The sequence below is a fragment of the Paroedura picta genome, chromosome 3 (genome assembly GCF_049243985.1).
Source record: "Paroedura picta isolate Pp20150507F chromosome 3, Ppicta_v3.0, whole genome shotgun sequence".
In the NCBI taxonomy this organism is placed as follows: Eukaryota; Metazoa; Chordata; class Lepidosauria; order Squamata; family Gekkonidae; genus Paroedura; species Paroedura picta.
In genome coordinates, this window is record NC_135371.1 from 22,832,379 (window position 1) to 22,850,157 (window position 17,779).

A 17,779-nucleotide genomic window follows, 5' to 3' on the forward strand; every position below is an offset into this window, starting at 1 on the left:
TAGAAGCACACCTGGGGCCCCTTTGAGGCTCCGGGTGTGCTTCTAGGCCTGAGGGGAAGGCCTCCATCTTTACTCATGGTGTCCTGCCACTTCCCCGTCATTTTCTGTCCTGTTCTGGTGAGGGCCTTGAAGCCTGTCCTGGTGAGGGCCTAGAAGGCTATCTGGCCTGTGCTGGTGAGGCCCTAGATTGTGCCCTCACCCAATTGGCTAGAACTGCTGTCTGTCCTGGTGAGAGGCCCTCACCAAGACTGGCCCTGCCCACTCTCCGCCCACGTAGCCCTTAGCCAAATATGAATACAGCGAAAGCTGTATAAAGATGAGAAAGGAAGCACTGTTTTGGGTAGGGCTTCCAGTCTCCAGGTGGTGGGTGGAGATCTCCCACAATTACAACTGATCTCCAAGTGAAAGAGATCAGTTCCCTTTGAGAAAATGGCTACCTTGAAAGGGGGACTCTATGGCATTATAAAATTTGCGTCCAATGACACCTTTAAGAATAAACAAAGATTTATTCAAGGCGTGCACCTTGAAAAAATCTTTGTTCGTCTTACAGGTGTCATTGGACTCAAATATTGTTGTGCTGCTTCACACCAGCTCATCTATCCACTTGAATCTATGGCATTCTACCTCACTAAATTCCTTCCCCTGCCTAAGCCCCACCTGCCTCAAGCTCCACCCGCGTAATCTCCATGTATTTCCCAACCTGGAGCTAGCAAGTCTAGTTTCGGCACCACGCAAAAGTTCTGCTGCAGGAGTTCCAGGAATGGGGAGGGTTCCACGAAGATTCCATGCAGTCTTTCACGCGCAGAAGGCTTGCATACATGCAGTGATACGTATGTACATAAGTGCTGCCAAGTCGGAACTGACTTATGGTGACTCCACTAAGGGGCTTTCAAGGCAAGTGAGGAGCAAAGGTGGTATGTCATTGCCTTTCTTTGCAAAGTCTTCCTTGATAGTCCCCCATCCCAGTATCGACCCTGCTTAGCTTCTGAGATCAGATGAGATCAGGCTATACTGTGCCAGCTTTCTTCCAAATGTAGTGGTCCTCTTGGCTATTCCCCTCGTAGCCCTCTGTAACCCTCGCTTTAGTTTCTCTCTCCTACACCGTTCACTGTCTCTTCTTTGGCACTGCCTCTGTTTGTAATCCCGCTGCATTCTGCTTAGGTAAAGGGTCCATACAGAGGAATACAGGATGCATTCAGTTCTGCTTACTGCTAACATCTCCAACAGTCGAAAGGGCCCCAGGCTGTAGGGAAGGAATTGACCGTTGCTTGAAAGCTGGGAGTGTTGCTGGCTGAATAGACCCTAACGGTCCAACTCAATAGAATGCTGCTTCACATATTGATGCACGCTTACTATAGCAAACTGTTGATTTAGAGCAGGGGTAGTCAACCTGTGGTCCTCCAGATGTCCATGGACTACAATTCCCATGAGCCCCTGTCAGCAAATGCTGGCAGGGGCTCATGGGAATTGCAGTCCATGGACATCTGGAGGACCACAGGTTGACTACCCCTGATTTAGAGAACCTTGGGGGGCGGGGGATATTCTGCAGCAACTATTGTCAAATAGGAAGTCTCTACCATGGACTCCGGGGAACGGTAGAGGACAGGAAGGCCTGGAGGACCATTGTCCATGGGGTTGCGATGGGTCAGACACGACCTTGCACCTAACAACAACAACAACACCATGCACAAAGAAGATACTACAGGGAGGGGGTTCCACCATTCTAACCACAGAATGGTCTTTATTGTGCTGCTTTTTTGGTAAACATCTCAAGAGACAGTTTTCCAGATTGCCTTAATGTTTCAGTTTCATTGACCAATTTTACCAGGGTTTTTTTTTTGTATCCTTGTGTCCAAGCAACTTTATTAACATCCCTGTGCTGTCCTGGTCTTTCCTTATTTTTCTCCCCATTCTTGCCCCAACTATTTCTCCCCATACATTCCCTCCCACCCTGCTGCCATTGATTAATGAATTCACAAGATGGCCTCTTGCTAGGGATTTCATGGATTCCTGTAGATTAAAAAAGGGTGCTGGAGGGCACAGACCCATTGGGAGCCCAACCTAGCCTATTTGGTGACTGGGGCAAGTGGGTGGGCAGGTCTTGGTGCTGCGTGGGCAGGGATAGATGTGGGAGTATGTGTGTGTGTGTGGGGGGGGGTAGCCAGACTATGTGCCCGCCATACATCCCATGTGGCTCTTCTGCTGGATGGCCCACCCTTCACGATTTCTCTGCTAGCCAGCTTGTTCACTCCACGTTTCCTCTACCCACCCACTCCATGAGTCTCCTCCAACCTGCCCCGCACATCTCCTCTGACAGCCAACTTGACCAACCCTCTCCATTCACTCACCCTACAAGTCTCAACCCGTCCACCCTGCACGTCTTTTCTGCTGGCTAGCTCTTGCTTCACACATCATCTGCCCACCATGTGTATCTCTTGCTCCCCTTGCATGTCTCCTTTGCTAACCAACCCACCCGTCCTGTGAGTGTCCTCCACTCTGTGCATTTCCTCTGGCTGCCCATCTACCACTGAGGGAGGGCTGCTGGCCATTCTACTTGCCAGAGTCCTCCTGGCCGCCATACCTGGTGATGCTACCAGACCATACGCTAGCTGCTGCAGGTCTGCTTATATAGGAAGCTGAGTCAATCTTCAATGTGCTTCGGGGGGAAGTTAATTCTCCAACTCCCACTCCTTAAAAACTGTCTCTGGAGATGTTTACCAGAAAAGCACAGAGAGAGAATGAAGAAGATATACATATTAAGCTGGGGAAGGGAGGGGAAGAAGAGGAGAGAGCCATATTCCAGCTACTTTGAATAGCCTGAATCCTGTCTCTATCCCTCACTTTACACCAGGCATAATGAAGCCAAGGGGGCCATGCAACAAATATACTTCATAGCAATTGGATTTTATTTCCAGGCAGGCGAATCCCTTGCAAATATAAGGTTCCTCTCAAACAAGTTGTCCAGCACCTACTTTGCCCAAGGCATGTCTTCATCATCATGTCTTCATCATGTCTATTGAACAGTAGCTTGCTGCACCATTAGGGCTTGGCAAGCCTCAGGGGTCCTGTATTCCGGGAACCGAGGAGAGCCCCTGAGGCACCGGCAGCATTGCTGGAGGCTCAGCTTGTTCTCAGTGGGCAAAAATATTGACCGTCTCTCTCCACACTCCCTTGTTTTTCTGCCATGCCAGCATCTTCACAGACATGGACACTGAGGTTTTGCGAGGCTCAAACAAACTGCCTAAATAATACCTGGAAGTCAGTCTTCCTCAAATTGATATGAGTAGAGAATATTAACCCCACATCATCTGATTTTACTGGGTTAAGGTAAGATTCAGTTCAAATGAAGCACCGTTCTCAATGTGGAAGCAAATAAAGATTTTAAGGCAGGGGTAGTCAACCTGTGGTCCTCCAGATGTCCATGGACTACAATCCCCATGAGCCCCTGCCAGCATTTGCTGGCAGGGGCTCATGGGAATTGTAGTCCATGGACATCTGGAGGACCACAGGTTGACTACGCCTGTTTTAAGGCTTTCGTGCAGAGGTTAATAGGCTGCATCCCTAAAGAATCAAGGCAAATAAATGGTTAAGGAAACATGGTTAGGGTTGGTATGAATACTGCCCATTATGCACACATTGGATGATGCACTTTCAATGCACTTTAGAATTAGAGTATGCTGTTCCACACAGGAAAATCCAGCCGCAAAAGCACATTGAAAGTGCTTTATCCAAGGTGTGCATATTGGGTCTAAGGCTGGTTCATGTCCATTCATGCTACATAACACAAAAGAGTCCAGGTAGACCAGGGAGCCACCTAGTTCAGCGTTCATTTAGAACAGTGGCCAGCCAGATACTTCTAGGAGGCCCGCTTGGTGTGGTGGTTAAGAGTGGCAGCCTCTAATCTGGAGAACCTGATGACCCTGGAGGTCCCTTCCATGATTCTATGGACCGGGTTTGATTCTCCCTCCTCCACACACAGCCTTGGACTCGTCAGACTTCTCTTAGAACTGTTCCTAGAGAGCAGTTCTTACCTCACAGAGTAACTGTTGTGGGGAGAGGAAGGTAAAGGTATTTGTAAGCTACTTTGGGACTCCTCCATGTACTGAAAACCAGTGCATCAAAAACTAGCTCTCCTCCTTTTTCTTCTTTGCTAAAACCCTCATTCCCATTGTCCCCCCCACACACACACGCACACAAGATGTGCTATTCACCATCAGTAACACTGTGTATTATATATCAGGGTTAGTCAACCTGTGGTCCTCCAGATGTCCATGGACTATTTATTATTATTATTATTATTATTATTATTATTATTATTATTATTATTATTATTATTATTATTATTATTATTATTATTATTATTATTTAGATTTATTTCCCGCCACTCCCCATAGGCTCGTGGCGGGTCACAATAGTCCTATCCCCATTAAAATACCCATTAAAAGACTTTAAAAACAATCACAACATGGTAGAAGCTCTCATTATTCCTATCCCCTGCTATCAGAGCGGCAGGGAGGGTGGGGAGGAATGCTGGTACTCATTTTCTGACCCCGGCCTCAACCAAAAACCTGGCGGAAGAGCTCCGTCTTGCAGGCCCTGCGGAAAGCTGGTAAATCCTGCAGGGCCCGCAGCTTACCCGGGAGCTCATTCCACCAGGTAGGGGCCAGGACCGAAAAGGCCCTGGCCCTGGTTGAGGCCAGGCGCGCTTCTCTAGGGCCAGGAACGATCAGGAGATTCTGCCCTGCTGAGCGTAAAGCGTTTGCTGGCAGGGGCTCATGAGAATTGTAGTCCATGAACATCTGGAGGACCACAAGTTGACTACCCCTGTTATAGATTCAGGTGGGCAGCTGTGTTAGTCTGAAGCAATGGAACCAAGTTTGAGTCCAGTGGCACCTTTAAAACCAACAAAGTTTAATTCTGGTATAAGCTTTCGTGTGCATGCCTACTTCTTCAATTTTTCAGGGTGCTACTGGGTTCAAACTTTGTTCCACTGTGCATTATAATTAATCAAAAATAACAGGAATATCCACATAATGTGTGCTTCAAACCCCATAGTGTTTGGTAAGCAGTTCTTTGGGCTTTAATGATTGGATGTGACCCATTGGGGGACCAATTCACCTCTGACCTTGGCAATGCAACTCAGCAAACTGACAGCCTCCTACCATAGGAATTCAGTTCTCAGTTCTATCTATTCTAGTTGTGAGACTATTATTGCAACTAATTTACTCATTGCACTGTTATTAAAGGTCAATTCCCCCAGAAATTTATAGTATAGAAGAGCAGCGATCTGTACTTTGATAACACTGTTATCTCCTCATTACCATTTAGAATACCACTGGGGAAAGAAGACTCATACACTTCTCTGTGTTGCCAGAAAATATATACGGGGAAGTGGACATTGCTCAGAGGGATGCTTGAAAGAGAAATGACAAGTTTGGGGAACCACTTGCAACCATATAACCAGAACTGTGCAAGCAGGCAAAGAACTACAGTTGCATAAAAGTCCAAAGAACTGTGCTTTTTGTTTGTTTTATCAAAAACATTTATTGGCTGTCAATTCCCCCTGATTTCAGACAAGATGTCAGCAGGCATTCCAAAACACAGTGAGTCCCACCCCGTTGCAGGTTGGAGTTGAGGGGTCAGAAGAAAGAAGGACACAGGATGCGGAACAAAGATGAAACAAAGTCGTTCTCCCCTCTATCCTCTATAGATTTTTATTTTAAAACTATCCTCTATAGATTTTTATTTTAAACATGGTGAATATTCAAGAAAGTCTAATGCCAGGACTTAATATTTGACAGCAATCATCAACATTTGGCCAATAATGATATCTAGTGGTTAGCTGTTAGCATCTGATAGTGTATCTGTTGGGTTGATCAAGTGAGTACGTTCTAAACTGAGTTGATTTGATGATTTTCAACAGACCTACCTGGAATCATAGACCTGGAAGGGACCTCCAGGGTTATCTAGTTCAACCCCCTGCGCAGTGCAGGAACTCACAACTACCTGCCCATCCACAGTGCCCACCACATGCCCAAGTGTTCCCTCCACCAAAAGTCTCTAGAATCCAGCCTGGCTTGGAGGAAAACCTTCTATCTATCCCACCTTCACCTTCTATCCCACAGTGGAGATCAGCAGTGGGTATGCAAAGAAGGGCCACATCCCTTCCTGCCCATCCACTCAAAATCTGCGTAAGTTCATAAAATCAGCATTTAGAATCATAGAATCCTAGAATCATAGAGTTGGAAGGGGCCATTCAGGCCATCTAGTCCAACCCCCTGCTCAATGCAGGATCAGCCCAAAGCATCCTAAAGCATCCAAGAAAAGTATGTATCCAACCTTTGCTTGAAGACTGACAGTGTCAGATGACTATCTAGACTCTAACTATTCTGTCAGATGACTATCTAGACACTGCTTAAAAACTTCCATAGAATTCCTGTGTCCATACATTTCATTTCTCAGTGATCATTACATGTCCAGGGGAAGTATATAAGACAGTCTCTTCTGGACCAAATGTCCATCTAGTCCATCTTCTTGTTGCTGATGTTGCCCAGCCAGGTGCCCTTGGGAAACCCAAAAGCAGAGTATTGAAGGCAAACCCCCTCTCCGCGTTGACTGCTCTTCAGCAATTGCCTTTCATGTGTGCTATTTTGGGACCACTTATTAGTCATGATGGCTAATTGTTCTTTATAGTTTTATATACTTTGAATTTGTTTAACACATGACACTTAAAGCTTTTTAAAAAGAGCAAATGATGGAAGTGTGTTATAGTAAATCAGATTGTAGAGTTTCTGGTTCCTCAGTTAAAGAGGAACAGGATGAGGAACGGCTTAAAACAACTTGACTGTAAGTACATTACAAAAATTATCCTGTTTACAGTCTCTAAGCCTTGTTCTATAACTAAATCAATGTATCATGTAGTATTAGAGCGAGTCTCCAAACGACCAGTTTTTTAAAATACTGTTAAACATAAGGGGGGGGGGGTCTCTAAATTATAAATTCCGTTGCTACACCAACCACTGGCCCATCTAGCACAGAATTAGATATTCTGCCTAATAACGGGTCTCCATAGTGTGAGGCTGACTGTGGTTTTCTGCAGCCCAGCTGTCTGAGATCCTGTAACTAGGGACCAAACCTGGACACTTCTTTATGTAGAGTATGTGATCTATAACTCAGCTGTGTTCCCATCTGAAAAAACATAATCTCAGAACAATTCAGATAACAGAGGAAAAGACAGACACGTGTCAATGGTTTATTCCATCCTCAAGTCTGCAATTTAAATCTTGTTGATTGCCTTTGAACCGATTAGTTGTACACGAAGGCCATTTGGCGTGCAAGCTACAAAGGAAGATCTACCCATGAACCAGTGGGTGGTCATTGAAATCAGAGGTCCTGTTCATTCAGATGTTTTTTAAAAATTAAATTATGAAAACATTACATTTTGAAATCTGGGTTTTGAAGATGATCAAAAAGCATCACATTTTGCCAAGTTTTTTTTTTTTGGGGGGGGGGGTTGGGAGTACTTTAAGCTTGTTGCGTTATTTCTTGGGTAGGAGGGCCTAGTCAGCTATTTAAGCAACAGTCTTCACTGGTTTGTATTCCTAAGGCTGGCTTTGCAGGCAGCTCTCTTGGGCAAGGATTTCTGTCTACTCCTGATCATTTATCAGTGTCAAAGCCAGCGTACCTCGGGTAGTTTTGAGGTCAGCATTTTGCATTTTGTCATCATATGTTTGGACAGTTGACAAGGTTGTTAGACAGTTCAAGTAGCCATTCTTGCCTGTTTGACACATTCCCTTTGAAAGTATCAAACTGCTAGATAGCAATGGCATATTTGATTAAGGTCAGGTGTTGCTCTAATGCTGTGCAAAACCATTTCCACAGCTCAAAGCAGTGAAAGAAGTCATAGTGAGTTGGAGCACACCACCCACAACGCAACCTATCCCATGCACTGCTGTTAGTGCATTCCCATCGGATCTTTTGTGCCTTCAAGTGAGGCCATACTTTATAAGACCATTGTAATAAAACATCTGTACACTGCCCGTGGCGCCGTGGAGCGCGGCTGCCGGGGGCTCCCTGCCCGGCGGCCTGACGCAGCGAGAGGCGCTTCGCGCCTCCCCCGCCGCCGCTCACAGGAGGGAGCCGCCACGGAGAGCCGTCGCCGCGGGACACAACAAACTGTAAGTGCCTAGAGCCCGCTGTATCCCTTCTACAGCGGGCTATATTTCTAGTATATTATAAAAACATTACCATAAAAACATTTTTGTCTGCCTGCAATTGGATGCCTGATCTTTGTCCTGATCTTTTCGAAGGACGGGTGACATAAAAATGTAGACATTCCGTATGTTCTTCTTTCCCTCTTACATATTTATCACACCCTTGCTCTGCTATATTCAAAGGGGCACGCGTGGTCTTTCCCCTCATTCACATCAAGTTAGGTAAGAGAGAATGACTGGCTCGTGATCAAGCAGTGACCTTCAAAGTGGATGGAGGATTTGACCTTGATCTCCCTTGCCAAGGACCAGCCTTCTAGCTGCTGTACCACACTGCCTTTCACATTATCGACAATGATCATGAGACAGGCACATTTTGTACTGTGTATCTAGCTACTCTTAATGCCATCCACGGCCTGGATTAATGGCAGGCTATATTCCGTGCTGGCAGTCTTGGCTGCCAGTGGGAATGAGAGAAGACAGTGAGAACAAATACGTATAAGAGCTCTGCCAGTTTAGCAATCATTCACTCCGATGGCAAACACTGGGATGAAAACCAAAGACAAAACCCAAAATGAATTCCTGTTTTATTTTAATAGGCGGGCTGGAACGTGGCATATTCATCCGTCCTCATGACAAAGATTAGCATGAGAATAGCAACAGGGTAGGATGGAAGCTTATTTCAATCCTGAGGCTGCAATTTTGAGTCCTTGTTGGCAGTTGGCAAGTGAACAGTCTGCAAGGAGGGGTATTTAAAATACGTGGCCCCTGCCCCGAGTGCTTATTGCATCTCGAGATCACCTTGATGAAACTTCAAGCCTTCAGTGCTATGCAAAAAACAACAACAACAAAAACCCTGTTTGCCACAAATCCTTTACAGATTTGGTCTTTATAAGTGTTGGAATTTGCAAGATCTGTAGCGTGCATGATTCAGAAGCATGTAAAGGAAATCCTTCAGAGGACATCAGAAGAGATGTCTATTTAAAACAATTAGATTAGAAGCTTCCCGATATTTTTCAAATAGTCTCCTCCTATATCCTGATTGGCTCAGCTGGAGATTTCCTGGTCTTTTGAAGAAGAAAGAAGAGTTGGTTCTTACATGCCACTTTTGCTTACCAGGAGGAGTCTCAAAGTGGCTTACAATCGCCTTCCTTTTCCTCTTCCCACAGCAGACAACCTGTGAGGTTATGTGAGGCTGAGAAGAGCTCTAACAGGACTTCTCTGTGAGAACAGAACTATCAGGACTGTGACTAGCCCACCCCAGCTGTGGAGGAGCAGGGAAACATGCCCAGCTCCCCAGATTAGAAGCTGCTGCTCTTAACCACACCAAGATGACCACACTTCCTCCCTGCTTGCCTCCAGAACAGACAGAATGAATGAAGATATCAGTTCATCAGACTATTAGGACACTCCCTCTTCTCTTACTACAAAAGTTGTTTCTCATCATAATAAAGCTATGTTATTCTTTCAGAAGTTTTGTCCTCTGATCTTTTTGCATGTTTAAACTCTGCTAACAATAGGAAGGTTGCCAGCTTTCTAAACTGGCCCCATCTATACTAAATCAGACTGATATAGTTTGGCCAATGATGGGCCTAGAGGGGGTGGGAAGGAGAAGGGCCCTAGGTTTGCATGTACACAACTGTGCTTCCCAACCACATTCTGCATGATCACATCACTTTTGGAGTTTCTCAAAGCCTGAACAATGGTAAAAAAGTTGAGAAAGGCTGGTCTAATCAGTTTAAACCTGGGGAACTCACACAGGGTCAATCACAGGCTTGGGCAGGACCCCTGGATTATATATACATTGAGTCCAGTTCTTTGGTGTGATCTTACATAAAGAGCTGATGTCTCACAACACAAGCGACCCTGCGCCTTATTGAACCCCCTATTCCAGTGGTCCCCAACCCCCGGTCTGGGGACCAGAACCGGTCCATGGATCAGTTGGTACCGGGCCACGGCTCCTCCTCGTTCTCCTCCCTGCCTGCTGCCTCAGGGGCTGTCCTACCACTCTGCCACTGGCTCACCTTTGGTGCTCTCCAGTGGCCATCATGACTGGGGCTCCCCCTCAGCGTGGCACTGCACAGCTGCTGCTGACAGCGCCCCCCAGTGGGCAGCGGGAAGTTAGGGGCACCGGCAGGAAAGCAAGTGGAGCAGAGGCTCAGGCGGCAGCAATGTCCCTTGGCAAAAGACTACCCCCCCCCCCGGGCCTCAGTAAAATTGTCAAGCGTTGACCAGTCCCCAGTGATAAAAAGGTTGGGAAGCACTGCCCTATTCAATGTTCTGGAAGTGCCACAATGTTACTTCAGGCTCAAACCCAGAAGTGACATCAATATATTGGCATAGCACTCTTGGATTCCTGCTAAAATCACAGAGTTTGGGTGGAGTCTTAGTGCATCATGCTGACCCCAGTTACAGGTTTCCACTGAAATGCCATTGTGGTATTGCTGAGATGTCAGTTTGAATGTCCATCCTCCTAGAAGTCCCACCACTTGCCAGAATTCAGCTGGCAGTCCTGCTCTTAACCCAGTTATCTTGACCAATGAGACTAAGAACATCAATGCTTCTAGAACTGAAACTCTTGTTGGCCTCTAAGAAACTACTGGACATGAATATAACATGGCTACCCTCTGAAGCTAATTCCTAGAATTGGTATTAAAGGTTCTGCTGCTTCTAAATATGTAGGTTTCCTTTAGTCACCATTGCTAGTAGCTACTTATAGACTGCCCACCTTGCATCTGTCTAGTTTCCCTTTAAAGTCATCCATATTTACGGCCATCATTACATTCACTGGCCATGAATGTTACAATATACTCTATTTTGGGGATATCTATACCGCTCCCTCATGACTAGTCATCTCAGGGCAGTTTGCAACAAAGTTTATAGCAAAACATATAAACCAAAGTCAATAAGTTATCAATAGAAAAATAATTAAAACATTCATCAAGTGAATTCCTCATTGAGTAAAGAAATGTATGACTGTAAGAGAACCACTGTGCTGTGATTGGTGGCTTGCTGTGATTGACAAGCCAAGGAGAAGGGAGAGACGTTCGGCTTGTTTTCCCTTGCAGTGTCATTTGGAGGCAACACGCCGCAATAAGGCAGAGGGAAAATGAGGAAGGGGTCTCCCGTGAGGAGGCTTGCAAACGCATGGCTTACAAATGCGCATTTGCAAGCAGGGGGCAGCGTGATGTTTGCGCCTCCGTGTGGAAACGGTCCAAAACTTTGCTCACTTAAGATAGTAGCCATATAATCCTCCAGTTCTACAATGCTTTTCGATAATCTACTGTCGGTCTTTCCTAGTACATGGCTTCATCCCTCTACTATTTACTCCTTTGAAATAGCTGTTTAATATGACATTGCATTTTAAAATATTCTTATATATATCACCCTTCAAGGGCAAAAATCCCATTGTTTAAAACAGTCTTATATTATTAGCAGTACCTTTCCATTCCGCCCTTTAGCTGTCAGCTTTTGATGAGATATATTTGTCTGGCTGCACCATTTTGAATTAGATTGTAGGGAGTTCCTTGGCCAGCCTTCAAGTCTAAAAACCATATCCTGATGGAATCTAAATTTAGAGGAAAACGTGTACAAAAGCAAAACACCTATTTAGAAACCAATCTGATCTAAAACCAAACATTGAATTAATACGGAGCATATATACTTTGTGTACACTCATTAAAGGATTTATTTTACTGGTTTATAAACTGAAATTTTGCTTTTCCTTTATATGCCTTTCCCCCTCAATCCTTTTTGATATGGGGGTTGATTGTTGGTTCTATTTTCCCTCTTTTTAAATGATTTTTTAAAATTCAATTGCTTTTTAAAATGATTTTGAAATGATTTTTCAAGATAGATACTGGTTGGTTGCCATGTTGGTCTAAAGTAGCCAAACAAGTTTGAGGCCAGTGGCAATTAAAGTAAGCTGACCATCTGTCCTGAGTTCCGTGGATCCCTCCCGCCTTTGAGGAAATAGTCCCATGTCCTCCCCAGGTCCTCAAAAGTCCTGCTAGCCAGTGGCTAGTCTTGGCGTGGCTCAACATGGCTCTGCCCAGCCCTGGCCACCCCGCCTTCACCTTTGCACCAACCCACCCCACATATTGTGCTTGAAGAGGCTACTTCCCGGACTACGCCTTTTCCTCTTGCCTCCCTCCCCTCGGCGTCCTGGCAGCCCGGAGGCAGGTGGGCATGCCCTCACTCGTCCCGCCACCACCTCTGCCGGGAGAGCACAGCAAGGTGGCCAACTCTGCCTGCCTGCCCATCAAGTGCCTTCCCCATGCCTTCCCCTGATGCCACTGCCCACGCTGAGGGATGAGAGCTGGAGCCAGACTGGGGGACCGCTGGGGTGGTGCGGCTGCTCCTGCTGGCCCTGGCATCTGAGACATGCAAGGGCCAAACTGGAATAACAAGCTTTATTTAGATGGTCACCATTTGTTTAGGTTTACCTCCAAGGGGAAACACAGTACAGGAAATAAATATATTAAAACTGGAAATTGATAGGCAGATGTACCCTCCTTAAGTGTGGAATGCTGAGGATAATCAACTCAGACTCTGCTATTACACTTCACCAAAAATTTGCACCTTGAATAAAACTTTATTGGGCTTAAACGTGCCACTGGTCTTGAACTTTGTTATACATTTTCAAGTGTATTTCAGTCACCTTCCAATTGCATAAATGTTCTTTGGCAGGCTCAAATTCTAAACAACACATGCACAGTTTTGCATAATTCGTTGTTCACAGGAAGTACAAGTCTAGGAAATGGACTTATTCCAAGTCAGAATACTGCTCCCTTGGTGTTATTTCCATTGATGGGCAGCGGCTCTTCAGGATCCAACGCAAGGAAGTTTCTTACTCAGCATCTGCTACTTATCTGGAACTGGCAGAGCTTGAACTTGGAACCCTTTCCATCTAACACAACTGGGGCCATAGATCCTCCTCCCCAAAAGCTGTTATTCAAAAGCTGATGAGCCTTGGGTTGCTTTAAGTAGGACAGTGCGTTTCATTTTCACAGGTTGTCCTTTGGTCAATGCTTTTCATTTACATAACTTGAAGATGCGGAATGCCTTTTGTTCTCTGTGTCTCTGTTGCAGTTGACTGTGTCATTAATACAGTTGAGTAAGGCATTTATCTTCGAGCTTCTTGAAACAAGAGATGATCTTGACTAGGAGTTGGCACCGACAGGAGTGTCTGAAGAATTTATTGCGTGCTCCCTCTCCTATGATGAAAAATCTGGAAGCAGTCCAAGTTCTCTTGTGAGGGATATGTCCTTAACTTTGAGCACATGCAGAATGGAGCAATCCCCCGCTGACTTCTGCCTGCTTCCAGAAGAAAAGGTATTAAATTCCAGCAGGACTCTCATTCAGTTGTTTGAAACACTTCTAGGTCAATGTAGAACATAGAGGGAGAAAGGGTGTGGCTTCTCAGGACATCAAATTTTAATTTATTTATTCTTGTTGGAATATAGAAGGCCTACAGTGTGCATAATAGAACAGAATATAAAGTGTGTCCTGCAGGGGGCATCAGATATATCTATTTAGCATAGAAAGGACAGGAGCTTCCCAATGATTTTCAAATTATTTCCTCCCATGTTGTGATTTGCTCAAGAGGAGATTTCCTGCTTTTTGAACATACTTCTTCCCTGCTTGCCTCCAGAGCAACAGTCGAGAGAAGAATGATTGCAGCTAGCTAGAGAACTGGGTCTCTCCCTCTCTCTTTTTCTGTACATAGCTCTTTCTCTTCATAAATATTACTATTTTATTCTTTAAGCCAGTGGTTCTCAACTTTCCTCATGTTGTGGTGACCCCCAACCATAAAATTATGCAAGTGTTCTTTCACAGAAATTAAACCGAAACTGACCGATGGCGCCAAAGACTGACCATTCAGTTCCCTACCTTTTCCGTGGCTGTTTCAAGAACTACACCATAGCCACAGCCCTCACCCCAACTATAGCAAGCAACATCACTTAGGAAACTCCCTCGGAGGACGAGCCATGCCCTAGCTTATAAGGAAATCCCCACCTTTCTCCCAGGGCCATGAGATCCAGCTGGCCTTGACAGAGGTGATTAGCTAAGGGGGAAATAGAAGAAGAGAAGAAGAGTTTATTTATTTATTTATTTATTTATTTAGATTTATTTATTTAGATTTAGTTGGTTCTTATATGCCGCTTTTCCCTACCCGAAGGAGGCTCAAAGCAGCTTACAGTCGCCTTCCCTTTCCTCTCCCCACAACAGACACCCTGTGGGGTGGGTGAGGCTGAGAGAGCCCTGATATCACTGCTCGGTCAGAACAGTTTTATCAGTGCCGTGGAGAGCCCAAGGTCACCCAGCTGGATGCATGTGGGGGAGCGCAGAATCGAACCTGGCATGCCAGATTAGAAGTCCACACTCCTAACCACTATACCAAACTGGCTCTCATCAGAGCTGGCCTCATCAGAGATTGTCATCCTTCCTTCCCTTGGTCAGGTGGGTAGGAGCAGCCTCTTGGTATGAAGACAGGGTAGAACCTCTGTGCCAACTCCATGCTTGTCCCATAAGCTTATCCTCATTTGAGGAGCCCTTAATCTGGAACAGAATCTCAATGACCCAGTGTTTCTCATTGGGAGAACAGAGACTAACCCCAGATGCCCAGTTTAGCTCGCCTCATTTGGGGCAATCCCAGTTACATCTCTTTGCTGACTGTTGCACTTCCCTTGTACTCCATTTGCTTTCTACAATACCACAGAAGCAGGTTTTCAGCCTGTAGAAAGGATAGAAAACAACAGTGTGCAGAAGTTTTTGGGTTTTGGTACTTCTAAAAATTGCGCTGGTCCTATAGTTAAGACAGTTCTGCATTGGTTTCATTAGGAAACATAGTTCCTGGGGCTTTTTGTTTGTTTTGTTTTGTTACCTTATGCGGTTGCTGTGAAATTCTCAGGTGCTGGACCCTTTGCACAAAGGATCCTCTGTCTATCAATTCAGTCAGTTAGGAGAAAAGCCTCCCTGCTTCCCCCAAACAATTGGAACAGAATTCTCAGGGATTGCATCCCTCCTCCAAAGGATACCTCCTGCTGGTTTTCAGCTAGAGAAGACAGGTTTCCCAGTTCCTAACCAACTGACAGTGCAATTCTAAAGAAAGTTAACCATTCTAAAGCCACTGAAGTCAATGACTTTAGAAAGATGTAATTCTGTTTAGGATGGCACGGTTAAATCCTCCCTGGAACAGCGGCAGTGCTCAAGACGCTGACACCAGGGAGGCGGCACTAATAATGTATAAACAGGGGGGATGTTGTGTATGAATGCATTAATGTCATTGTGCTCTGGTACCCAAAGCATTTTCCTCATTTGCCTTGTTTCCCATTTCCATATCCATGGAAAGTGTCCATGTATTATACATATTCTCAACCAGATTAGCAATAGACAGGGGAATTGTGGGCTCTATCATTATTCTCTGGATCTTGATGTGCCCTACATGCCACTATGAGAATCTGTCTGAACTTATTATTAATATCCATTATGGACACTGGCACCAGAGTAATTGCTGCCCACCTCTGTTTAATCACAGTTGCTTTATAATTTATTATAATTTATTTATCTATTAGATTTGTTTCCTGTCGCTCTCGGAAACTGTCTCGTGGTGGGTTACAATCATCATAGAACATAAACCCACAATATAAAAACATAACCTCCCAATTAATACCCAAAGTTAGTAAAACCTGCTGGTGGCATAAATGTCTTCTTCTCGTCCCACACCAACCCTCACACATCCAGTGCCTCAAGGGTGGGTGTATGGAGGCGCCCTCTGATCTTCTACACCCTTCCACACCTGGCCTCAACCAAAGATCTCCATTTTACAGGCCCTGCAGAACCATGATTGCTCCTGCAGGGCCCTCAGCTCTTCCAGGAGCTCATTCCACCAGGTCGGGGCCAGGACCAAATTATCCCTGGCCCTGGTCAAGGCCAGGCAAACTTCCCATGGGCTGGGAACCACCAACCAATTCGCACTTGCATAGTGCAAGACCTTGCAGGGGGCATAAGGCAACATGCAGTCCCTCATAAGACCACAAAGGGCCTTAAGGGTCAAAAATCAAAACTTTGAACTTGATCTGGGCCGCAACTGGCAGTCAATGCAACTGCTTCAGCACTGGATGGATATGGGTCCTCCAAGATGTTCCAGTGAAGACCCTTGCAGCTGCATTTTGGACCCAGTGCAATTTCCAGATCAAGGACAAGGGACAGCCCACATAGAGCGAGATACAGAAGTCAATTCTGGAGTTGACCATCCTATGGATCACCATGGCCAGGTTTTCGGGGGACAGGTAGGGTTCTAGTAGCTTCATCCCGTGAAATGCTAGATGGGCTACCCTGGTGACCTGAACCTAGAAAGGGAGGCATCAAGGATCACACCCAAATTCCTGGAACAGAGCGAACACCAGGATAGAGAATCCCAGACAGAGTTGCTAGCCTCCAGGTGGTGGCTGGAGCTCTCCTAGGATTACAACTGATTTCCAGGAGACAGAGGTCAGTCCTCCTGGAAAAAATGGCTGCTTTGGAGAGTGGTATTTATGGCATTCTACCCAGAAGTTGTTTAAGGATCTGTGGGGCTCATTGCACCAGAGCTAATTTAAGGATTTGTGTGGCCCTAGCTGAGTACAGTTGTGACAGGAGCAGCCAGATTGAAGTCCCTCTTCTTTCCAAACCCTGCCCTTCTCAGGCTACACCCCCCAAGTAGCCAGGTGTTTCCCAACCTGGAGCTGGCAACCCTAATCCCAGATTATATGTAGTAAATAAATGCCTGTTCACTGAGCCTCCTACATTCATGTGTCACAGCAAATCAAGCTAACAAATTCCCTGCATTTGAAAAAAGGCAGGAAGAGAATGTGTGATTGCAGCAATAAAATGTGTTTCTGCCACATGGGAATTGAATTGGATTTTACATAGAGCTTGTTGTGACATCTAAATGCAGCTGCTGTCACCTAGCTTCCTGGCTGTTGCCATCCACTAGGCCTTATTCAAATCCTTCCCCTCATTACAGGTTTCATCAAGGGGGAGGTTTGTAGAATCACGCGCATTACTTAAAGCCATAAGGAGGGAAGCTACCCAACTGATGCAATCCTAAACAGAATTGCACCCTTCTAAATCCATTGTCTTCAGTAGACTTTAAAGGGTGTAATTCAGTTTGGGATGGCACTGTACTTATGTCCTTTAATGGTGACACAGAGCCATGGATGTACCCTGGAGCTCTCAGTTTTATACAATTACAGCCGAAAAATTGCGCCTGATTGTCTATGAGGTTTTTTTTTATGATGAAGTTTGTTTCTAAAAATGTTAGAGAGTAGTGCAGGGTTTTCACTTTTTTATTTCTGATATTGACACAAATAAGATTATGAATTACGGTAGCCAAGCAGACAAAATAGCTCTAAAACGAAAGAAAAACAGCCCATTTCCTTCTTCCCCCCCCTGCATTTATGATACTCATAAAGTTTTCTTGGAAGAGCCAGCTATAGTAAAAACACACATTAAACAATAACAGTTGTACTGAGAGCCATCAACAAAATGGCTTTATCATTTAACATTTTTTGCTTTTTAATAGC

General features: G+C 45.3%; 1 long non-coding RNA gene across 1 annotated transcript in view; it reads right to left on the reverse strand.

The window, feature by feature from the left end:
* Window positions 1-13,488: 13,488 nt before the first annotated feature.
* The window catches only part of LOC143834546 (uncharacterized), a 71,543-nt gene continuing 67,252 nt past the window's right edge, over window positions 13,489-17,779 (reverse strand). Inside the window, exon 4 of the long non-coding RNA XR_013229810.1 lies at window positions 13,489-13,526. This is a non-coding gene — a long non-coding RNA (uncharacterized LOC143834546). The remainder of the gene's footprint in view (window positions 13,527-17,779) is intronic.